Consider the following 26,937-nt stretch of genomic DNA (forward strand, 5'->3'; position numbering starts at 1 on the left):
CACTTCTTTATTTTTAGTAAACTTTTCTAAAGAGTGTTTTAATACGCAGCTAATCCCTGATGCCCACTTCACAAAGCTGATCCCTTCTATAAAACAGCGATTTGTGCTTCATAACTGAAATGACTCCAAATCTCTTAGCTTGGAGTAATCCCCTGTGGAAATCCCAGTATTGCGCAATCCAGAGGAACTACTGAAGTTCAAGCTAGTATTGGAACAGATACACCATTAGGAGAGCAATGTGTGTTGGTGTGTGTTTGTGTTATGTGCATAGCAATATGTGTTGCTGTTTGTTTTATTATGTGCATAGCAATGTGTGTTGGTGTGTTTGTGTTATGAGCATAGCAATGTGTGTTGGTGTTATGTGCATAGCCATGTGTGTTGGTGTGTGTTTGTGTTATGTGCATATGTGTACTTTTGCATGCATGCATGCAGGGTTGGGCAAAATACTCAGGAAATGTATTTTCAATACAAAATACAAAATACTCAGAAAACAATGTATCAAAATACAAAATACAAATTTCTTTGCAATCACTGTATTTTCAATACAAAATACAATAGTATTTGGGAAAATACAATTTGAAATTACAAAATACATAAATGTTTTTGATATTTTTGATAATTAGGCCTGAACCTGGACATTCTGGAATGCTTTAGATGGTTGTTATACGTGTAACCCTTAAAAGTTGTTCTTTAGGAAATATGTGGGTTTTTTAGCATTTTCATAAAGGACTCTTCAGAGACAATTACTGTTCCAAGCACCTTTATTTTTTTGCTGTCAAGATGCAGTTTTAAAATAAATAACAATTTTCAACACCAGAAAGTCTTAGAACTTTTTTTGTTGGGATGTAGGGGGAGTAATTCTATAGCAAGCAAAAAACTTTGAATATGCATTCCACAAAGCAGAACATTTGCCCATTGCTGAATTACTGAGATGGGACAATGTTGGGTACTCTATCTGTCTATATTATATCTGTCTAATAATAACCTGTCTCTCTCAAACTTTAGCCAACATCTGCAATTTTGCTAAACTGTCTTGCTGCTTTAAAGTTACTCCCAATCAAATACGCGATCACTATAATTAAATTTCATACAGCTGAAGGTTAAAATATTTAAACTATTACTGACAATGTATTTTGGCATATTTTGAAATTACAAAATACTCAGGAAATGTATTTTCGATACAAAATACAACATACATCTAAATTTGCATTTGCATTACAAATTACAAAATACAAATGTAATGAAAATATGTATTGTAATTACATGTATTTTCAATACTGCCCAGCTATGCATGTGTGCATGTCCATGTGCTTTTCCCCTTGCTCCATCACCCTGCCTCCTCTCCACTCAGCCTAGTTTTGTAGTGGCTGTGTTGAGATCAGTTCACACACAGAGTTAAGCTTTTAGCTGTAATTGGCCTTCAAATTTCAAAAGGCTATGTAACCTCAAAGCACAGTTCACAGAACAGCCAGATTAAGCCATTGGATTCATAATAAAATGATTGTCTTTGTATACAAGATGTGTCCATCACATGTTTACAGATCTCTCAGCAGTATGAGTAAAGCTGCAATAAAGCATTTTGCATTAAAGAAGAAAAAGCAACAACCAAAAATACATAAATAAATATCAATAAACAATTCTAAACTTGTATAAGAACCTCAATTTCATATTGCAGTGTCAAATACTGGAATAATTTCTTGTTTTTAAAACCTGTCACAGCTCTACAAGCAGACAATACAATGATCAATATTATCTGTACAAAAAAAGTAGCAGTGGGAATTACAAACAAAGCAGAAATGCTAATTTGGCTCTCTTGTAGATGCCACTATACTTACATTTACTTTAGTTTTTTACACATAGAATGTTTTTGTCACTGTGTATAGCTATGGTCAAAAGATTTGCATCACCTTAGAGCAAGGTTTTTTTAAACCTTTTTTTGAAACCATACCCCTTTCTCTCTGGAGGTTTCAGCTCAAGTACCCCTTTACACTTCTGTCTCTACTGAATGGTACCACAGTTGCAATAAAAGGCAGAATAATCTGAATACCACATAATCTGAATAACAATCTTTTTCCCCTTTTATTTATGTCCTAACTGTTTGGGACTGACAAACTGCTGGTTTAGGACAGAATACCAAACAGTAAACTACATGTCTTTGGATGCACAGAATTAAAAATGATCTTTCTATTCTGCAAAATTATAAATAATTCAAAATTGTCTGCACTGTAAATGTTTACTTCCCATCATAATAATGTGTGCCATTTAAAATGTTTACAATATCAAAAACATTAATCTCAACATAAAACTAATAACTGACAGACTTTTTTTTTTTTATTAAATCCAACATAAAAATGATCCAAAGGGTTCGGTATAACTTTCTGTCGCTTTGCACTTTCTGTAGACTGTGTTTTCTTCCCTCATTTTTCTTTTGCAAATAACAAATGTAAGCATTTCACACAACGAAAACTATTTCAACCAGGCACTATCGCTGGTACTAAAAAGCAGCCGCATCAAATAAATCAAACAAAAAACATCAAAGTATGAGTAATGTAATTATTATTTATGTTTACCAGAGCATTTGTACTTCTCAATAATGCAGAAAGATTGTGAATTGATTAGGATTCAATTACACGACGAGTTGAAAACAGCAAAGTTTGTGAGCAGCACAGTGTACTGTCTACAGGCAGAATCACCAGACGCCTGCTTCACTGTACTACTGTATGGCTTCCAGTAGACTTTTGCGATATCACCTTGTAGTTTATTTGATTACATGATGTTAAATAAAATATCTAAATTATCAAAATTATATTTTTTAATTATGTCACAATCCTAAAATTCTAGGGGATGCAAAACCTTTGGCCAGAGCTGTACAATGAGTGCACAAATCCAGTCCTTGAGATCTGGTCCTCTAGATTTTATAGGAATTAAGACACAGAGAAGAACTATTTCCCCACAGGTTTACTAATAAGTCCTATTCAGCTGGGAAGCTGCTTCTGCCCTACTTTGACAGGCTTTCATCCATTTCTTAGGATTTTTCTCCATACGGTATGTAAAACCTGGTCTCAGGCTGCTTATTTGACATTAATTAACTTATTTGTTTAATTCAGCTGTGGAAATATTACTCTGAGCTGGCAAGGGCCTCCATGGACTTCTACCTCTTTTCAATGTGATTCTCATATTGTGGTTCAAGGAATTATAAAAAAAAATGTAAGTGGTTAAATATTGATCAGTTTTAGTGCTTAACATTTCTCCATAGACGTTAACAGTTTGCGTATTGATGAACAATTGAACCCAAACAAACAGATCTTCCAGTGCAAGGAAGCAGACCAATGTGACGCTGTTGCTGGGGGTCGTTGGCAGATGGGGGAGGGCCAGCACACTGAAGGGATTGTCACCAGAGAATCAGGCAGTAGATATTCAGTCATGGGGTTTCTATGAGATTTTTTTACACAAGAAAAATGTCTTGTGTAAAATGGTTTTTTGGTTTTCTGTTCGCTCATTATTTTACCCGAGTAAACTGGGCTTTTTACCCGACGTCATGCAAATGAATGGGAAAGGTGGTGGTTGATACGTAAATTAACTATGTGTAAAGAACTTGTACTGTTTTTGAAGATTACTAGTGAAATTTTGTGAAAATGGGGTTTCCATTTGCAGAGAACTGGTACACGAGTGAATCTAGGCTGCTGTAATAAAGCAAAATACCTTGTGCCTGGCTGGTTAATAATGTGTTTTACTACTCTTGCCCAAATTGTTTTTCAAATTTCATTACCGTGGTGTGATGTCTGTTTCAACTAATTTAACTTATGACTCATTAATTAAAAATGAACTTGAGTATAAAATGAACTGATCAACAGGTATTGCAGACCACCATGGCTGAAAACCGGCAGAGACATACATAATGATTTCCTTTACATGAGAGTAGATGTTAAAACTTCATGCTGATTTGAACTCAGCTCTCGCCAAGATAAGCAGCAACTAAGTCGTAGCTTTACAGTAAACTAATGTGATCCATCTGCATCTCCATCCATTTGCATTTCTTTCCATCTGATGATGTAGATATCCTTCTGCCTCGTATTGATGGCTGAAGTGTAATGCTGTCTCCAGGGAGCAGCTTATTTTGCCTCCCCAGCACATCAGCACAGAGAATGGCTGCGATGCTGGCTCCAGGGATCAACCACAGTGTGGTCTCCCCAGTGCATCATATATATATATATATATATATATATATATATATATATATATATATATATAATATATATATATATATATATATATATCCCTTTCATTCAAGCAATACAGAATATAGGGGATCAGGTGATGCTGCATACACTACCCTTGCTTAGAAACCCTAGCTGTCGGGACAGGTGGTGAGGAAGCATTCAACACCCTGCTTGGGCAAATATGGCTAGTGAGTACTTGAAAGGGAGGTGGCAGATACTGATTAAACTGACTGAAGTGCATTCGTTCGTTCCCAACATTGTCACTGCCTGCTGTATCCTGCACAAACTCTTGTCAATAACAAAATGAGGTGTTCAGGAATCAGACTGCCTGTGAGATATACAGGGAAGGTTATCAGTGTTGCAAAGTCTCATAAGAAAAAAAATGGCACTGCCTTTCTAAACAAGCCTAAACAAGCCCAAAACAACAAGCCATGTTAGAGTATGGGTGCTTATGCAAAATCCAACCAGCAACTCTCAAAAACAAGCCTAATTCTGGTTATTATAAGCGGACTTCGCAACTTGGAAGGTTACCTCAGCCGCCAGTTTCACCTGGACAGATTCTCTCCTTTCTTGTAAGTTGTGTTGGATTTACTGTTATGTTAAATATTAATGATGCAAACAAATACAACACAATCAATATGTTCATTTGCAATTTTATTTGGTCATTTCTGAGAGGGCATTAACAACCTGGATGTTTTGGGCGCTCGAGCTGGTTCATGACATCCATTTCACCAACTATATTTATTAACGAGGAGGCCAGACACGCATTGTCTGGACATAGCTGGTATCAAAAAAAAAAAAAAGGATGGGAATTAATTCAGTTGGACATTTAAGCAGCTCACTTGCTCTTCGTGTTACTGTAGATTGCCATTGGCTACATCAATGCTGCAATTGTGATGGGCAAACCTTACACCGCAGCATTTTGTTTGTTATTGTTCCTGCATTCTGGCCTGACGTCACCACAAAGCCAACCTGTCACAGAGAGAAATTCTCCTTCCAAATGCAAATGACCGAATTAATATTAAAATATGAGAGGGTATATTTAAATGTCTCTGTCAGTGATCCAATTTGGCCTTGCGCGACGACAGATAACGCACCACTTTCTTAAACTTAGCTTGCGTTGAAGAACCACAAGTACAGCCTGCCTATTTTGGCCACCATATATATATTATAATTATAAACCTATTACACATGAACATACAGTATATAATTGTGACAGAGTCAGAATGACTCTTGGTGATAAATCTCCCTCCCAACCTGTGAGGCTGCAGTATGAAGGAAACGAGAGTGCCCTGGACTGTATGGCCTGACAATTCATTCCCAGGGTTAGGTGGAAGTCGGCCATCTGGAAAGGGGGCATAGCTACGGTACATTATGTCATCGCTCCAGAGGAAAAGTAATATCGCAACCGCAGATTGTCTTGTCTAAAATCTATTTGTTTGTTGTTATTAGATGACTAACATGATTCAGAGCTGTCACTACAGACCAACAATGTAGTTGTTCACGATAAACTGTATTTTCATCACAAGCACTACAGCACTCACTTTGGACTTGTGACTGTGTTTGTGTTTACTGTGTGTGTTTAAATACCGTGTTTATTGTTTCAGGACTAAACCTGTGGATTTAACTGAATTATTATTATTTTTTTACTGTTGTCATCAGACTTTGGATTATAAATAAATCATCATTTCACCAGTACTGTGTTGTTTGTCATTGTCTTCAGCACTGCATCTCCTCTACACCTGCGCACTGCAAAACAATAATATATACAAGTTTTCCTATAGAACCGTAGCTTCAGCAATTTTGATCCTTATGGTAGTCTAAAACGGAGCATAAAATCCAGTACTTTTGGTTATTGATATACAATGTTTGCAGTCAAAAAGTTTAGTACAGTACATTTTCAAAATACTGTTAGTAAATCTACAATAGTCCACCTCAGACCCGACTGTCCCTGTTAGTTTTTTTTAATTGGTATTTTCTAGACCTTAAGCCGTAGGTGAGTTGAAAGGTATGTCACTAAATGTCTACATTCACTTTTTTGGGGCAAGATGGGGTAGGTGCCCTTGGCTCTTCCAATCCATTCCACTGCAGGTCTTTGTTCCAACCAGACCCTTAATTAACTGGTCAATTTAATAATAAAGGGTCTGGTTGGAACAAAATGCTCAACACATTTCTTAGTAGTCTAATCCACCTGGGCATTTTTGTAACTTTCTGAAGCTTTGTTCTGTAAGTCTTGCTGCAAGATGATGTTAAGCCCTATATTTGTCTTTTTGAACAAATTTGTGGAACTAACAGATTTATTTTCTTTTTCATTCTTCTAAAACATAGTTTATGATGTCACATGAACTGTAACTCACTAAAACCCATCTATTATCCTGTATATATCACAAATATGGTAGGATAGGGTAGGATCAATTTTTGTTATTCCACTTGAGTGGAGTAACATGCTTACAAGGACTAGTCTTGAATGGGTCTTTGCTTCCATTCCAATCCAGTGGTGTGCTGCTGAAATTCAGGATGGAGCTGCGCTTCGGTAGCTCAAACAACACTGTCATATACTTTCAGATTGCTATTGTTATTGTTGATTTGCATGTTATTTTAATATAATCAGTTTAATTTTTTTATCTATTGAAACTCAAAGTTAGTTCTGTACTCACAGTAAATCAAAGATTGACTTCCAGTTAAATAATGAGTGGATTTTTGCACGTTAAAATACTTTTTTAGTGGTTTAAAATACATTTTTTTAAGTTAAGATGTCCCGATGGATACCCAGATAAGTGATCGAATTGTTTAACTTTTTGATTTGGGATCTGATGTGTTAAAGTAAAAAATGCCATTCACAATCTTTCCAAGACTCGTTGGTATCGCTCAGCAAGACTGGCGCTGACTTGAGAGATGCTACACAAGTGACAACGCTCTGAGAAGGAGTGGTATTATTTTGTATTATGAATATTGTTTTAATAGCGTTTATTATTAGGATTAGGGATGGGAATTTCGAATAGCTTCCTATTTGAATAACCTGGGTGCAACATTTTTGTGTATTTGATTACCCAACTCTTGTCCCTTATGCTCCCAAAAATAAAAGGCAAATGGGTGTGCACAAGCAGACAGCATAACAGTGTAAGCCAGTAAAGTTTAGCCGGGTTCTCAAAGTATACAAAAAATGTCCAAGACAAGATTTCTTCGTTCAATACCCTATTTCTTTAGGCACAAGTTTTTCCTTTTGTTTGTTTACTGAATTAAAATACAGAACTCAATGAGCAGCAACGTCACAGCGCTATCTCTTCCAATTAAAGCAACAGTAGCATAATATTGCGCAAACCACCAAATAACAGTTTTTGCTGTAGTGTATTCAGAATAAAGTAACACCTATCATATAGCAACTTAAATATTCTACATCTGCTTAATTCTAACAAATAATATTTATAAATTAATCTTAATAGTGTAAATATTGTAACCTGGCCAAAACAATAGAAAATACATTACAATAGTTCAACATTACTAATTACAAATAGCCATCATGCACTGACATCAGATGAATTAGTCAAGTTACTTTGTTTATTTAATAACCTGTAAATAATTCAAAACAAGGATCCCTGGTTGTGCTTTTAATGGTCAGTGCCGTTGCTCCATCCATTCACAGAAAGTCAACAGTAGTTTTTTACATTGAACTGCAGTCCAGAGTTAAAAAAGAACTCCTTTCCAACTTCAAGTTTGGATTAGTTCTTTTAGCACTTGCTATATACATTATTTTATTTCAGTTTACACATTCAAAGTTCGCTGGTGCCATTCTCCCAAAAGCTGTTTCACGACTGGCTAGCAACAGCTGCAGAAGCTGCTGTATGCAGTCATTACAGAGGAACTCATGCAGGCATCTGTTAACATTAGCTAAAAACAAGGCAATATTGCATAATTAATTAGGGTCCTTATATTAAATATGCAAATAAAAACAGGTTTAAGACATAACACTTGTTAAGCATCAGCATTAAAAAATAATTAAATACGTGTTTGCTTCTACTAGTAGGTAATGTATACGTTTTTTTTTTTTTTTTGTGAATATGTAATACGCTATTCAATTATTATTATTTGATTTTTTGGGGGGTAATCGTGTATTTGACTGCATTGACCCATTCCTAATTAGGATTATTATAATTCAGTTTTAGAGTTGCTGTGACCATATGGTAATAGCTTAGTTGCAGGTTTGCTTGTGAAAAAAATGAGTATCATTTGTACACATACATTTTCAAATCTTGAATACAGTATTTTCATTTTCTGACAAGCACACAAATGTGCACATGTTTAATGGCTAAAGTAACATATATTGAAAGGCTTCATTTAGCCACTTTCTTTTGAGGCGTGGGCTCTCTTTGGTTACCACACACAGTTAGAAACATACTGAAAGTAAAAACCATTATGAAAAAATAAATATATTGGGCCAGATAAAATTTCATCCAGGCCAGTAAAAACACTAGCTCAGTGGCCCAAGGGGCCAGTAGTTAAAAATCTAAACGTAGAGCCATGATGGATCATAGTCTAAAGGGGTTTACTGATGATGAATATCTTTATTCATTTACACATTTTCAAGTTTTAAACTTAACATTCACAATCACCAATAACTATATCTACTTGATAGTTTGACTTGCCATTTGTAATGACTTTCGTGAACACAGTGGTTTTACAAGCTTGTGAAGTTCTACTTTCAAGCGACTTCAATGAATACTGTACTCAAAGCTATTAGTCAGTCTATACAAGGAGCCGGTTATAACCCTGTTAGCATGAGGGCTGAGAACAGCCAGCCCTGCATCTCCCACAAAGCAAGCCTGGTGGCACCCTGGCAACGTATAGGTTCCCAGGAGGATTATTCAGGACAGAGAGAGCCAGATTTACACAGGCCCAGTGAATACACAGAAAGATGGGAAGCTATGTGTATGGCAGCATAGCAGCCAGCCAGCCAGAATTCCAGGCTGCTGTCCGCTCAAAGCGCAGGGCTCAAAGCTAAATGTGCTGCAGAGGCTGATGTTGATGTTTAGAGATTGTCATGTTCTCAGAGCAGGGCTGATCTGCAGCAGATGCTGGAAATTAGCTGTTGAGGATTTGATAGAAAACACTGATGAGTACTCCTCTACCACAGCTCACTTCTCTCTCTGTCACACATACACATTAAACTTTTAGCAAACACACCAAATAATTAGCTTTCTCTTTCAATAGTAACCTGAATAAAATAAATAATATACCGTGTAAACGTTACTGTAAAATCTGAAAATGTGTACACACACGCACGCACACACGCACGCACACACACATACTCACGCACGCACACACGCACGCACACACGCACGCACACACACACACACACACACACGTAGTCAAAAGTTTACATACCCCAATGGAAATATATATTTTCTAGAAATTTCTCGAAAAATAAGTTTAGTACAAATCTTATGTAGCAAAGGTTTTGCTTTTGTGGATGAGGAAAAAAAAATGACAAGAAACAGATGTCTACAATTATTTATTTCAGCAGTCTGCAGCCACATCCTCCACATCCACATCCTCCTGTGGTGTGTGTATATATATATATATATATATATATATATATATATATATATATATATATATTATATATATATATTGCCTATATATATCACCACAGGTGTCCTCGTATATAGTTTTTAAACCTTAAGAAAACATTTTCTGAGTGTAAAATATTTCTGGTGTCTATACAGTATAACCACTATACTATTTTATCACCAGCCCCAGACAAGATATGCTTTTACCATCCTTAAGCAAATGCACATTTTCCTAACATTTCTAACCAAGAAAAACCTGCATAAAAAGCTGTTATAAACTTGTGACTGAATAAACAGTTTCAATATTGTAAGGTTATCAGAATTGGATTGTCAATTGCCACAGGGTTAAGGTAAAAGTTAGAATTGTTTTTCTGTATTTTATATTTAATTGTGACTGAATTACATGCTTTCCATGTACAGTATATAGAAATGCATTGTTTTCCTGGATTTGTACAGCATAGGAAGTGTATACCTATATCTGTTTTTCATCCCCCTATAGAAACTTGAGAAAGCTGGCTGGTGGTTACCACTGGGGTTTTGTATTCCCAGGGTCATGTGATTAGCGTGTTATTTCCAGTGATGTTTTCATTACGTGTGCTTTGAAAATATTTGTTTACTATATTTTTTGACCATGTTAATATTTCATGTAAAATTAATAAAAGTTTTCGGTTTTAGCTCACCCATTTGACACAGATTACATAGCCTTTTCTCTATTAAATATCTGAAACAAATCCATGCCTCTTGTACCACTTTTCCTACATCTGCCCTTACCTCTTTATTCTCTCTCTAACCCCCACCCCTCCTCATTTCTCTTACACTCATTAGAACCCATTCTATTTGCATTCCCAGGCTTGTGAGCTGAACACAACTAATACAGTCCAAACTGGTACAGCGTTCAACTGACTTATATGTGCTCTAAATATAATAACAGCGTCCCAGTGCTATTCAGAATACTCACGCTATAGAAATTTACATTTCAGCCATACCAAGTCTGTATCCTTGATTTCTCAGGACTGTAACTCAGCCATTACGTCTTCTGCTTTAACTCTCCTGCACAGAGGAATATGTACATATATTTATGCCTAAGCAATAATACAGCATATCCTGAATTACAAAAAGCAAAGAAACAACCGATATTCACTGAATACAAGCGAGACAAGTGATGTTAGCATGTCCTTATTTAGGAGCCACTTAAGATATGTGCATCATACAAGGAGAATACTATAATGAACAGGCACTTCACCCCAAAACACAAATCAGATATTTCAAAGACCAACGTCTTACTATTTAACTAAAGAGCCAGTTCTGTAAATGAGAGCTAAGTATGTGCCTTACCTCTTAATGTCAGTATTTTTAACTCATCATCTGCTATGTGGAAATTGCAGTATAAAATACTGACATGTTTCCATGTTACTAACCAATTATCCTACTGAATGAAACTGCAGCCATTCTTTCCTGTTAGCAGTCAAACCTGTCAAATGACTGCTATGGTTTACAGCTTCCCCAGCCTCTGTGATTAAAGGCTTCTACCAGTGTAAATGTGGCCATGAAATATTGATGGGGCTCGCTGCACCAGCTATTGCTGTATTATGTGCATTTGTATGTCAGTGTGTAGAGTGCACACACATAAGCACACATCTATAAGCACTGTAAATATTTTTGTGCATAGGCACAGAGGACTGGGAGCACTGGTATATATGGACGTGAAGGGCCCTGTAACAGGGATCTTGCTTGTGAGTGTGCATTCGCTGCTGAGTGACTGGCAGGAGATCAAGACAGAGGTTGAAGTTGACACACCCGCAGGCAAACAGGATTTATTTACACAAACACACACAGTGAGAACAGCTCACGTGACACTACCAACCATGGCAGCTCACTGAGTACATAAGGCCAGCGTACAAAATAAACAATACAAAAAAACTATAACACAAAAGGTACACTAAAAATTGTGTGCGCTGCTCCCTAATGCATGGAGGTCCCGCTTGCTCACCTCACTATACTTTATGGGGATCCCTGAACTAATCTTTATGTATCAACACAAACCCTGACTCCGGCTGTCGCCGGTATTGGCTTCTTCTTTTGGCTCCGATCCCGGTTCACCATCACGGTGATCGGAGGATTTTAGTAACATATTTCGGTCTCTATGCTCGGGTAGCATGGACGTTCTTCAGCCCATTCTCCTTGACTTTGCAGCAGCCCCGAGGTGAACAAACAGGACCTCTTTATACCTGACGCCGTGTTGGAACACACCTACCTGCTGATTATCCACAGCTGACAATCACACACAGCAGGAAGGCTCTCCCAGGAGCATCAGGTACTGCATTATTCAATTCCAACAATTACACACATTTACACAATACTATTTACAATGTACACACACAACCCACTCTTCATGTGCAGGGCTCCTGCCCTGCTACAGGCCCTTATACAATTTAATGTCAACATGTAGGCCTAACTGTGAATTAAGCAAATGAGTGAATTATGGAATTGTGAAATATCGAGGGAGTACTGTGTATTAGAAGCTCTAGAGAAGGGGGAAGAGGGGAGTCACAGATCACAGACACTGCTACCCAGAGAAGCTCTGGACTACCACTGAACTTCTTACTCACAAAATGCTTCACATAAACCATTGAGCCCAGCCCACAAAACGTCTTTCAGTTATGTAACGCAAAGAGAGGTAAATAAACCACTTAAAAAAGTTATAGAATAATGGTGATAATGAGAACTACAGGGACAAGTTGAATAGACTATTGAAATAAAGACAGAGTTCAAGTCTTGAACTGCTGAAACATACCTGTCAAGAAGATTGGTAAAGGTTATCCTACTGACATGTACAAAAACATGCTAGGCACGTTGTCTTTATTTAAGGTACTGAATTTATTTACTTCTAGTATGCACTCTCATGTGTTTTTGTAAAGAATCTAATGACTTACTACATATTGTCTTTTATAACTCAAAGCATCTCAGTCAATTTAAATGTCAGTTAACTGATACAATATGCCGGGCAAATGTACTGGCTGTAGTGCTTCAGGCAATACACAATCTGTGTGCATCTAGCCAACTAGAAGTAGCATGTGGCGGAATCTCTATCTCTGCACATCTAGCCAACTAGAAGCAGCATGTGGAGGAATTAATATTCCAAACTGATAAGCTGTGTCCAACAGGCTCAGCAAACACAACATGCTAAAACTAAAGGTTCACATAAAATTACCATACACTGTTAAACATGTCCTATATGATTCCTACAGTATTCCAGTATGTTTTTAAATGACTTAAAATAAATCTAAAACCCTGTATTAATGGCATAGCACCTATTACCTATTAGGGATAGACTACATTACAAAGGTGGCCAAACCGTGGCCTGCGAGCCACATGCAGCTCTTTTGCAATCAAGAGCGGCTCCCAGTGAAATGCTGGGTGATGCACACTTTGCGGCTCGAATGAACTGAAAAAAAAAACGAAGAGAAAGTAAAAATAAACACAATGAGTTTATTATTTTTGTTCTCCATAGTCTCCTCTCCCATTCTCTCCTTTTCTCTCTCTCGTTTCTTTGAGCCTGCATGTTAATTTCAAGGATATTTTGTCACTTGTTGTGCAGATGCTCCTTTCTGCGTTCAGTAAAGCTGATGTAACGACTCAAGCAAGCTTTGTAAGGCATGGAACATCACTCACGGCAAACATCCTTATTCAGAATTAATCTTTTTATAAAATTGAAGTGTTGGCGCTAGACTAGAGAATGCATATTTAAATGTTATATTGCAGGTCTAAAATTTATAATATATTTGAGCAGGTACTGTAATCCCTTTCAAAATAAATACAGTGCATTTGTCATCCACAAAGCTCTCAAAAGTATTTTATACATGCAGCAGTCATACATAAAAAAATGCGTCTTTTTTTTTTTTTTTTTTTTTAAATCCAGCATTCAGATCTTCAAGGGAAGAGCTTGTTAAAAAGAATCCTTACAAACGTGTGTTTTTATGTGCTGTTTTTGGTGAAATCGGGTCAGTCATTGTATTTTCTTCATAATATCTGAATATTTTATTTAAAGTGTGTGATACATACAGTATAAACAGAAATAATGGAAAAACACCAGTGTGTTACATTTAAAGTTTAATACACTGTAGATCTACAGTACAATACAAATTACACAGGAACTGTTAGGGCTCTGCAGTGTTCTATCCCTTGTTCTTGTGTATTTTGCTGTCATCAAGAGATACTACTGTACTGCACAACAATGCTAGTATTTAAAATGTCTTGCTTGCAAACATTTCATGTTTTACAGTATGTGTCTTTCGGCTCTTGACCATATGGAAATTTTGGAATGCGGTTCATAGGGTCAGGAAGTGTGGCCACCCCTGCTATATTATGTAGGATTCATAGTTTTACTATAAAAACAACGCACCAAAATATAACACAATCCTAATCAAACACTGTATTATATGAATTAAAAGTTTTCTCTTTAACCCTAAAGGCCTCTACACACCAGATGCGATGTGACAAGCGAAAGTGTCATACGACACACCGCACCACAACAAAAAAAAAGAAACATGTTTTGAGTCACACTGCCTGCAGAGTGACAGGGCAACACTTAAGTGATGTGAAAAAATAAGATTGGTGTCTATTTTTCTCAAGCAGCAGCTAGGGAACTGGCCAATGAGGAACAGCTTCCCTTGTGTGCCTTTTTTTTCAGTAAACAATGGTGGAAGAAAATATCATTCTTGCAGTATCAAAATACCCAGAGCTGTACAATAAAGGGCACAAAAATTATAAAGTTATAGCTTAAAAAGTTGTCTGGATGAAAATAAAAATTACAGGTATGTTATTTAAACAGTTCTAGCCATACGTGGGGATGTGTAACGCTGTATTTTTCCGAGCCTCAGCACTTCCTCTTTATTTTTTAAGAACTGATGCTTTGAACACAGCTGGTACTAATATGTTGAGTTTCCATATAGCTTTGATTACTCTAGCCCTTCTTTCTAAATAAAAGGGATCCTGGCTGTACATAGAACATACAGGTGTTCTAAACATGGACAATGCAATTGCTGAATCCCTTTTAAATGCACTGTTTTTTAAACCCATTATTTAGATCCATATGTATGGTTCAAAACAGTGGCATAGTGTGGCAAAGTGGCTGCTGCTTGTGTACAGGTGATGGGTGATGCAGGTCAGGTGTAATCGCAGGCAGGCAATTGTAATCCAGTTAGAAATACTTTATTTTGTAATTCCCGGTCTGGTGACTAAAACAATAAATCTCCTGCAATACACACCTATGTGTAACGCACAGAGGGTACTTACACAAATGGTTCTGCACAACCAAAATAATAACAAAGTATTTATCCGCCCCAAAATAATACAAGACATGGTACCAGTCCGGGTGCGTGCTGTAGTGCTCGTGGTGGGTGATAATTTATTAAAGACAGTGAGTGGAAAGTGCAGTGATGATCCGGTTTAGTGCTGGCCCAAGGCCACAGCTCCAGATTCATGCTGTCTTGTAATTACAAAAAGACACAGGCAGTTACTAAACACACAAACAAACAAAACACTCACAAACTCTTTTCTATTTCAAGGGACAATCTCCCGGTCCTTCCTGTTCCTCGTATTTTAAACCAAGAGAAGGAAAAGATTAGCGTTTCTCTGGCCCCTTTTATGCTATCCCGCATGACCCCTTGGTAAATGATTGCAGCTGCGTCTATTGATTGCAGCCGTTACCTCGTTTACCTTCCAGGTCAATACGTTCCTGCAACAGTTTCGCTTCCTTCCAGGCTGACAGACTTCCTGACCCTGGAAACGAACTGTCAGGTCAGCCCGTCCAGACTTCTCCTTTCGCTATTTAGCGCCCTCACAGGTCGGGAGGGAGATTTACAACCAGACCTCATTGTATTTCTGTCACACTTAGGCAGGACTTTTTTTGTTTGTCTGTTGGCGTGAAAAAGAAAGGCTTATTGAAGTATTGTATCATTTTTAATCAATTTGTAATATTTTAATTTTTAATTTTAATTTTTTTATTTTTTATGTTTTGAGTCGGCACAACAGATATTTAAAGGCAAGTACTTTCGGCATGAATAAAATGTTCAAACCTAATTATTACTTCCTGTGGCAAAGTGGTTAACAGTGTGCAGGTGCAAGTAATCAATGAACAGACAGACAATTATAATCCAGGTGCAAAGTTGTTTAATGGGTTTGTATGTCCAGTGCCTGACGGAAAAACAGACAGTAAACAATAATGATGGTAAGTAATACAGCGGCGTGTATTACTTATGATGTAATCCCCGGATTGGTCTCGAAATAATAGTCCAGTTTATTGTACGCTCACAGGAAACACAAAACACATACAGTCTGCTAGTGCGTGAATTAGTGCTCATGGTGCAAACACAGTTATTTGTGATACAGTGCAGTGCTGTTCCAGGATTGTGCTGTCCTCTGGCGACAGCTCCGGAACATGTTAGCTGTCTAATGATAACAAGCAACAATTAGACAAAACAAACAAACACTCACGATATGGATACACAAAGCACAGGTCCTTCTGGGTTCTTTTTCATAAACCAAAACGAAGGAACAGATTACGTCGCTTCGACCCCTACTTATACTGTCACTCATGACCCGTTTGGTAAACGAGTGCAGCCGCTCCTCCAATCCACGACTGCCACATCATTTCCCACCCGGGTCAATGAGTTAATATACCAACGTTCCATCCCTTTTCTAAATGACCAACTTCCTTTTAACCCTAGGAATGAAGTGTCAGGCCAAGCAGTCAAGGGTACTCTGTTCCCGGTACTTAGCGCCCTCACAGGTTTACCACAAAGAATTATTGTCTTTCTGTCACACTTCCATATAAAATAAATCAAACGAAAGCCAACAAATGAAACAAATTAAATGAAAGCATACAGAACCATTATTATATCAAACAAAAAGAAAAATAAACAGTCTGCTACACTTCATTACTATTCACTGGAATATCTCTGTGAATGTGGAGACATGCAAGCCCAGCTATTCGGTTTTTATCGGTCGCATTGCGAAGGAAGGCAGGTCTTTAATTGCCTGTGAGGAAAAAGATCTTTCTGAATATGCTGTTGACACTGGTAGGGTAACTAAGATTTGCAGAAGCTTGTGCACATTTGGATAAATAGTGCATCACACTGCCAATATCACAGACTTTGGTTTTTCTCCAGTATTTTTACATTTTTGACACCACAACTTCATTTCAGCAAATACTACTGACTCAGGTTAATGCAGAGCACAGCTTCAATACATGGTGTCCACCAGGGTGAAGCAGAATCCAAAATGACGGAGAAAAAAATAGCACTTGCCGTTGAAAAAACCCTTGCAATTATAAAGATACAGACAGGAGAGATAATATATATAGCCTATTTTGAAGGAACTGGATAAGCCTGGTATATATGATTTATTGTGATAATATGTTGAAATACATTCATAGAAAAGACTCATAATTTCAACATCAAGTTGTCGAATATGTACCAGTCTTGATCATTGTTTTGTCAATAGCCATTATTAATAGTTTTATAGATCTGGCAGTTTCTTTGATATATATATATATTATATATATAGATCTACTATTATAATATTATAATAAATATATATATAAGATATGTATGTCTACGTTGAACTTTGATATATACCTTCAACTAAACTTGATTTGAATATATATATATATATATATATATATATATATATACACACACACACACACACACACACACACACACACAATTAAGTTGCAGTTGCCATAATGTTCGGGCGGTTTGTGAAGTGCCCAGCTGCGGCGGGCAGATGTCGAATTAGCTTTGAATTATATGTAATTTTGTAGAGATTTTTAACAGATATAGTGTATTACTAATAGAAAGTGAATTACCTTTGTTGCCTTTAAGTGCAAAAGTTGTGCAGTATTGTGGGGAAAGACTGTCCAATGTTCTTGTTATAATTTGTTTTGATTATTGTAAGTGCTTTTATTATTTATTTGACAAACACTGTAATTGTTAAAACACATCCTGTGTTGTTTTGTGCAGATGTGAATGTCACCTTGAGAGGCTGAGTAGTGCCCTGGGGTGGGGGAAGGGCTGATTGCTTGCTAACTGACTGAATAAACCACATTATACCTGAGAGCATCGTTCTGTGTCTCCAGTCATTCCCGTTCAAATTACATTTTGCTGCCCTCCCTTTTCACTCTTTTTTAAAATTACACACACACATATATATATATATATATATATATATATATATATATATATATATATATATATATATATATATGCGATAGAGGCGCTAAGAGGCTCTACTGTGTGGTAGATGACCGCGACTGGAGTTATGCGTCCCGAGCCGTAGGCCTGCATCGAGAGGGCTCTATCGATATTAGAAAACAATTTATTTCTTTATTTTCGCTTTAAAAAAAACTTTACAACCTATATTTACCTTGAACTTGTGATATTTCGGCAGGTATCATTCCGCAGTCATACAGACAGTATGTGCTGTGTTAAACCTGTGTGGTTTATTTTGTTTATGTGGCAGGTAAATGGCTAATAAAAGGTAAACAAGGTAAATATTAGTAAGGGCTCTATATATATATATATAAAATCAATGTATAAACAAATTATTGTACTCCAGATTGTTTTTTTTTTTATTTTTGTTTTTTTTACATCATCACAAAACTATATTCAATCACCACTCTGGTTACAAACGGTAGTGACATCTACTGTCAGCTCTACAATGCAATATTTATGATCAATGGATTCTACCACCACGGCTTAGTTATAAATAACAACTGATACAGGATACACAGGTTACTTCAACCCCATGGTATTTTCATTGTACCTTATTTGTACAGAACCATACTGCGTTACTTAACTACTATAAACGTGCTGGTTAGTGATCATATAATCGTGCACAGCAAATCCTCCAGCACTTTTTCTGTAGGCAGATCCTTGACTTAAGAATTCACTTTAAAGAATTAGACTCTTTACTGATGTGTTATGAAAATGCTTAAATGGCACTCAGCCGCCTTTCAGTGCCTGGGCACCGATGAAGCGATCCTCATTGCGTCAAGGCAATAAGCCATGTGGAAATCAAATATTTTTTTCTGCGCCTTCAAGCAGTATTGCCAATTTAGCGAATTTCTCACCAAATCTAATGACTTTAAGGGCTGACTTGGCGAGATTTGTTGTTAAAAGCAACTAGCTACAAATTTAGCAATTTCCAGGACAGTCACCTGAGAATTTCAGAGAAATAAAATCGGTAAAGCGTTTTGATTATCCTGTATTAGCAACTTCCTTTTATAAGAACCATTGTCAGGGTAATTAAATAAAATCTAATAATGCCACGGCCCATTTCAATATGCAAGGAACTTCAATATGTTCTTTGCTTAGCAACGGGCTCAACAACCATGAGTCTGTTCCCAGGGGAGACCAGATTTCAGAGTCATGATCACCCTGCCCCCCCAGCATCCCCGTACTTCCGCATTTAGGACGACACCACTGCTCAGGATAGGGTTCTGTAACATCAGCAATAAGTTTTGAAGAACAAGAAACAGTGATCTAAGATGTTGAACATTTTACAACTAAAGAAATGTGAAGTATAAAATGTAATTATGTACCGTTGTTGCCCCCCCCCCCCCCCCCCCCCCCCCCCCCCCCCCCCCTTCAATTTGCCGCCCTAGGTGTCCGTCTGTTCTGCCTATATGGTTTTGCCAGCCCTGCCTGGACTGCACCTGGAAGCCTGTAATTGGTGAGCAAGTCCGAGGGTAAAGGTGAGGCTGGCAGGGGAGAGTATAGTGTGCATGGGGGTAGGGGTCAGGGCTGGTAGTTGATGCAATCTCGGGTTAGCATCCCACTTTTGCCTGTGAGAAGCCGCTGCCCGCAGGAACTGTAGTTCAACACCAGTTATATATATATATATATATATATATTATATATATATATATATATATATATATATATATATATATATATATATATATATATATATATATAAACAAAGAGTCACACCAAATCACAGAAATTCTGGGAGGTGTTTGAACACCCTGAACACCCCCGGGTTCAAAATATGAAACAGATAACAGCTCAAATTGTATACAGCATTATTCTCAAGCACGACATGACACTAGTTTGATTGAAATAGTCCTGGTAATTCAATGTGTACTTATGGTAGTGTTGAGTCCAAATGGATGTCTGAGTCCCGTGCAATCTTAGATCGCTGCAAATCTGCCATGCCATGTACTCAATCCACAGGTACCCTTCTATCAGTCTTAACACAATACAGACCCACGCACAATACATGTATTTTACTGAATAAAAACGTAATAGTACAGAACAATATTTCATTTGAATCGACCGCTCCACTTGTTTAAATGCTGGTCTGCTAGGGTATATTGAATTCAACTGTGTTTTTTTTTTGTTTTTTGTTTTTTTAACGCTCTGCTGTTTTTATTTAAGCAAAGGTTATTTCCAATAAGAGAAAATACTGCAGTTTGCCACATGTCTATGAAACAGTTAACACTAATGGGAATTTTATCTTTTCTTGTGCATCTGATGCCCTAGGTTCATCCTCTCCTGCCCTAATATGAACTGACAACTGAAAGCTTGAAGACGTTAAATGCTATTTACACATAATAATAATAATAATAATAATAATAATAATAATAATAATAATAATAATAATAATACTAATAATAATAATAATAATAATAATAATAATAATAATAAATAATAATAGACCACTAAACAATTTCACATAGTCATGTTTTCTTTCTTTCATGCTTAGCTGTTAATCTATCTTCCTATCTATCTTTTTGTCAATCTATCCCCTTGCTTCGTTCGTTAGTGGTGTAGTGGGCTATTTGCGCGATTACAATGTATTTAACTGACTTTCGGCAATGCACATGATTTTCCAGCGTTATTCTATCTGCCTACTATTCTATAACCTGCCTCTCTACAGCTTTGTCTGCGGGGTATAAACTAGAGTCTGCGAGTCTGTATGCGAATCTGTATGTCCGCCTGCCCGCTCGTCAGCGCAGATTCCCCTGATGCGATGTGGCAGCGTTGGGGGATGATATAAGACGCGTAACAGCTGCTTTGCTGATGCACTATATCAAGACAGGCATCAAACATCAGCAAATTCTTCACTATAGCTCCTGTTCCTCGACAGTTTTACATATATAATAATCTGGTACATTGCAGCTATGCATTGTGTTTTTCTTGGATCTTATTACGTGAATGGGTATTTCATTATTAGGCACTGGAAAGTGTTATTTTTTAATTAAATGAAATCTCCAACAGAATGTTTTAAGAACCAGAATTCTTGTTATAGAAAAAAAATACCACTCTAGAAAATTATGTTGACACGCCTTCACTCATACAGTCAGATTGCTATATATATATAATATATATATATATATATATATATATATATATATATATATATATATATATATATATATATATATATATGTGAAGACAGCTTTTTACATTATGTTGTCTACTGTTTACAACAATCAAAATAAAGAAAGAAAGAAATCACAAAAAACTACTCAGTCGTAATCACATTTCTTTCGTTTTTCATGTTTGTTAAAGCTGTCAAACAAACATCAGAATATGCGAAACCCTACCTTTATCTCCCTGCTTACGGCTTCTCTGTGAGAAAATTGAACTTTCTGGTGATGTTTCCTCGAAGATTTGCGTCTTCAGCAGTTACTCGATGCCTCCTGAAGTTGCAACTCTTCAATGTGTGTGGAATACGGGCTTTCTGTTTTTTTTTTTTGCTTTTGTTTGTTTTTTGTGTTTTTTTTTTTTCGTTTTTTGTTTTGTTTGGTTTTTTGTTAAACACGTCCGTAGTTGAAGTCGGCCGAACAGTTGTACTCGATACGTTTCTCTGTAGAATTTGCCCTTAACCCTAAGGAGCGCTTGGACGTCAGGCGCGTCGAGCCGAACACAATACGGGCTTTCTGCAGTCCGCGCAGCTCGCTTTACAACAGTCACGCCGAATGAAAACTCTCTCTCTCTCTCTCTCTCTCTCTCTCTCTCTCTCTCTCCAGCCCCCCTGATAATTATTTTGAAGTCACCCACCCCCCACCGTTGATAATTTATTCAGCTGTTTTTGTTTAGTCCTCTCGTTTATTCTCTGTGTTTTATGGGGTTCAGAATTTCCCGTGCTTGGTAGGGGTCAGACTTGAAGGAAAGACTTCCAGCCTGGTGTCACAGATGCACTTTTATGTAGGGCAAGGGAGTGTAATAATTCAAACTGGGAATGATTCAAACACACATTGTACAGTTGTCTGGTTTTCCAAAAGTGTGCAAGTTTTATGTGATGCTCACTTATCACTGGTGTAGTTGCCAAGTACCCTGGCTCTTGCCACGACTCGTTTATTGTAGAGAACAGTGCCTTGTTCAGGCATAAAATATATGTAACAAGCGCATACAAATTTTTAGAGCAGGCATGCGCCCCACCCCCACCGCGGTAAAGTTAGCTTGACATTCGATATTCAATTGATATTCGCCTCACGCTTAGTCGACATAAATGAACATGGATGTATCTCCCCAACCACATCAACTACAGTGTTCAAACCAACTTTAATTTAAAGGAGACCAGTTGTGAATTGTTTCACAGCTTCTGTTTTACATGTGAATCCTAAGAATAATATGTGAAAAACAAAACATATCGCATATGCGGACACTCTTGGCTTGATATCCCCAACCACAGCAGCTAGCGTTTTCAAAAGAACTTTGATTTAAAGAAGACCAGTTGGGAATTCTTTCACAGTCTCTGTTTTACATGTGAATCCTAAAAATTATTTGTGGAAAAAAAAACAAGATATGTACGATAGTAACCCAACCAAATTATGTAATTCCCAACCACAAAAGATAGCGTTCTCAAAACAACTTTAAATTAAAGATCTATTGTGAATTATTTCACAGTTCTACGTGTGAATCCATGTAAGTTACTATGCCTATATACATATACTAACCCATGATAAAACCCAAGATTGGTATTTCAAACACAATAATTGCACTTTTCAAACCAACCTCAATTTATAGAAAACCAACGGGGAATGTTTTCACAATCTTCACTTAATCTGTGAATGGTTTTCAACAACTACTTCTATGTGTGGGGCGATGAGGGTTAAAAAATCACGTGACAGTACGAGCTAGGTAGGCTAATTGTGCATATATGCGGTATGTTATTGTTTTTCACAAATTATTCTTAGTATTCATGTGTAAAAGAGAGCATGTGAAATAATTCACAATTTGTCATCTTTAAATTAAAGTTGATTTGAGCGCTAAGCTATTGCGGTTCGTGAGATAAATCCCTTTTACGCGTGTCAGCTAGGCAGTGTGCGTATATGCGGTATGGTATTGTTTTTCACGATTTGTTTGTTTGATTCACATGTGAAGGAGAGCTTGTGAAACAATTAACAATTGATCTTCACATAAAAGATGGTTTGGACACTCTAGCTACTGTGACTGGGGAGATAAAGCTATTTTACCCGTGTCTGGTTGGCTAAGTGTGAGTATATGCGGTATGTTATTGTTAAACGCTAGCTGCTGTGGTTGGGGATATGATGCCTTTTAAATTGATGCTGGGTTAGAATGAGTCGAATATCAAACAAATGTCGAAAGTCAGGCTATCTTTACCGCGGTCCCCAACCACCGTTATTTTCTTTTCTTTTGGAGTGTTAAAAGTTGGCATGGTATCTCCTCGCGTGCCATCGTTTTTATTGTTATTTTTCAGAATCTCTCCTTTAACATGCTTGAAGGAACAAGACAAAAAGGAAAGGAACTTGTTTGGACGTCTTAACTGCAAGGATATATTTCCTGCCTCTACCATTATTCAATCCACACATTTTCAGTAGCAGCCAATGATAATTAATTTATGTATGGTCATTTTTTTGTTAGTTAGGGCTGTAGTTTAGTTTTTGACACCTCAGTAAAAGTTAAGGCAGAGATGAAGTTATGTGCTAGGATGATTAAATAGTTTTCTTTTTTCTGATCAAATGAAAACTTCATCAGTAGGTGCACCATTTGTGGAATTTTAGCAGTGTCGCTGTAAACAATAAAAACTACTGTATGATTACACTGTGTAACAAAAAAAAAAAAATAATAATTTTGTTCCTGGGTAGTAAGTGTTATTTCTTAATTGCTTATGCCTCAAAAGTATAGAAAATGGCTATTATTCCCCACAAACTTTGCTTTTGTGACCAGGACAGTGATATTTCAAAATATCACTATTTCCAATGGGAAAACGGGCAAATGTGTGTCTTTTCGTTCACATAAAGTCAGAAAAAAACAACATATGAATCCAAATTAACATGTATTTATACTAAAGTAATACAAAAATGACTACAAAAGATTTAGAAGTGAGTAGTTTTTTGAGATTTACAGTTATACTGTAAATACAATATAATTGTAAATCTCGAAAAACTACTCACTTCTAAATCTTGTGTAGTCATCCTTGTGTGTGTGTGTGTATATATATATAAACACCTATTATACACGTACATACAGTATATAATTGTGACAGAGACAGAATGATTCTTGGTGATAAATCTCCCTCCCAACCTGTGAGGCTGCAGTATGAAGGAAACAGAGTGCCCTTTGGACTATGGCCTTTGACAATTTATTCCCAGGGTTAGGCGGTGGAACGGCCATCACAACATTATACATTTCATTACATTTTATTGTAGTGCTGGTCCTGAAGATCCGTTAAATAAGCAATGTGACAGAGACAGATTGATTGTAGTGCTAAATCTCCCTCCCAACCTGTGAGGCTGCAGTATAAGGAAACAGAGTGCCCTGGACTGTATGGCCTGACAGGGAATTCCCAGGGTTAGGTGGAAGTCGGCCATCTGGAATTTACATTTCATTACATTTATTGTAGTGCTGGTCCTGAAGACTGCAGGAGCGAATAAATAAATAAGCAATGCACACCGCATGGGAACCAAACCACACAGATGTGCCATAAAATAATAATAATAACGAACTGGCGACGCTATGGTGTTGGTTTGTGTAGAACCAGGTTTGAGGTCATTAGGAGGTGGTGGAGGCGTGTAGTCTCCTGCGGCAGAGGTGGGAGCGACGTGTAGTCTCCTGGTGGGAGGTGGGAACGACGTGTAGTCTACCCTTATTACAGGGGACTGGTGCGGCTCTCCCTCACTTGCAGGGGACTGGTGCGGCTCTCCCTTACTTGCAGGGGACTGGTGCGGCTCCCCTCACTTGCAGGGGACTGGTGCGGCTCCCCTCACTTGCAAGGGACTGGTGCGGCTCTCCTTCACTTGCAGAGGAAGGTGATGGAGGCAGAGGAAGCACCTGCTCCTCTCCTCCAGGTAGTGATGGTAGGGGAAGTGATACCAGCAGGCAATCACCCTATGCTGGTGAAGATGGGAACAGCTCTCTCTCAGGCTTTGGATCCCCGCAGTCCCCCCATCTGGGCACTGGACTCTCGTGGTCCCCCCATCTGTGCACTGGACTCTCGCGGTCCCCCCGCCTGGGTGCTGGAGACCCTGCTACCTGGGCTGCTGTTCTGTTTATAGCTACCTCCAGGTAGCAGAGGACCAACTCCACACTTTCCTCCAGGGAGTTTGGGGTGTGTTCCCTCTCATACGCCTCCCATCGCTCCCTGTCCATCAGCCACTGTACCCGGATGGCTATGGGCATGGACTGGGCCTCCAGCCCAGCATTGTCCTGGATCCAGTCCCTCAGCCTGATGGCGTCTTCTGACTTATTTTTTTTGTCGTTTTTTTTAAACAAGAAATTGTGGTTCCTGCTCTGGTCTGCGTCTAGAAGGCGCTGGTAATCCCTCTTCTGACACCATGTGTCACAAAGTCGGCTGCAGTGGGTGACATCAGACCAGAAACAGGAAATAAACGACAGAGAGAGGTGAAGTTTGGTGGAGCTGAGCAAATGGTTTTGCTCAGCATTTAATAAATGAACAGACAGCCAGAAAATAAACGGTTGTAACAAACACAAAAACACAGGACACGGCACATTCGCCAAACAAAAGAGACAAACAAAATGGACTAACACTACATAAAACATGATGAGAAGATATTTTAACTTTACATTATTATTTTATTATTCATTACCTCGGTCTCCAATCCCGTTCTCCACTCACCGAACATCCAACCCCGAGTGGGTGAAAACATGTAGCTTTTATGCAGCTATACCGAGACTCGATTGCTAATCAATCATTCAATTGAAGTCGTGGTACAACTGCACATGAATTAATCAAGTGCAATTCCCCGTGCTCATATACTATTGCGTTTTACTTGCACGTGAAGTGCTGTACAATCCTTGTGCCTAAATACAAATATACATTTTAAACACTCGTGTTACTCAGACCCATTTATATCCCGTGTACCAATGACTATACACCAACATTAACACACAACATATAATACACACAGGGGTGGGCAGTTTGCCACACCGCATTACAAATCTCAGCCATGGAGGCACCTCTAAAGAGGGCCCGTGACGTAGCCGCATCTCTCGTGGAATGTGTGGCCACCCGCCCAGGCAATCCATTGCGACAGTTGCTGCTTCAAAAGGGGCTGTCCCAGGGTCCGTGACCCGTGGCAGACAAACAGCTGGTCAGAATGACGCAACGCTCTCGTCCTATCCACGTAGCATCCCAATGCCCGAACCGGGCAGAGGAAATTCAACTTCCTATCCTCTTCCGAAGTAAATGGTGGTGGATGAAAGGACTCCAGTTCCACAGATTAATGTGGAAGGTTGTGACCACCTTGGTGAGGAAAGCAGGGTTTGCACGCAGTGACACTCTGCTACCATCATCCCAAATACATATGCAGGAGCTATGCACAGACAGCGCCTGCAGCTCACTAACCTACTTTGCGGAGGTGATAGCCAAGAGGAAGGCTGTCTTCATAGACAGATACTTCAACTCAAGGGAGTATATAGGCTCCAACAGGGCCTGCGTGACAGCCTCCAATACCATCTCAAGGCTCCATTCGGGGAGAGTAGCCCTCCTAGGAGGGCTCAACTGGTGAGTGCCTCAGAGAAATTGGGTAGCCAGAAAATGCATGCCCGGGGACACTGAGTCAACAGGGGAATGGCAAGCAGGTATATAAATAGCCACTAGGTATACCTTCAGTGTGGAAGGTGATCTACTAGTCTCAAGCAGATCTTGCAGAA

At 38.1% G+C, this 26,937-nt stretch overlaps 1 protein-coding gene across 1 annotated transcript in view; it reads right to left on the reverse strand.

The window, feature by feature from the left end:
• LOC121294711 (excitatory amino acid transporter 2-like) overlaps positions 1-21,525 on the reverse strand; it is a 74,641-nt gene extending 53,116 nt beyond the window's left edge. The window contains exon 1 of the mRNA XM_041218742.1: positions 21,402-21,525. The gene's annotated coding sequence lies outside the window, so the exon portion shown is untranslated. The remainder of the gene's footprint in view (positions 1-21,401) is intronic.
• Between the last annotated feature and the right edge of the window lie 5,412 nt (positions 21,526-26,937).

Source organism: Polyodon spathula, chromosome 19, assembly GCF_017654505.1.
Source record: "Polyodon spathula isolate WHYD16114869_AA chromosome 19, ASM1765450v1, whole genome shotgun sequence".
NCBI classification, from domain to species: domain Eukaryota; kingdom Metazoa; phylum Chordata; class Actinopteri; order Acipenseriformes; family Polyodontidae; genus Polyodon; species Polyodon spathula.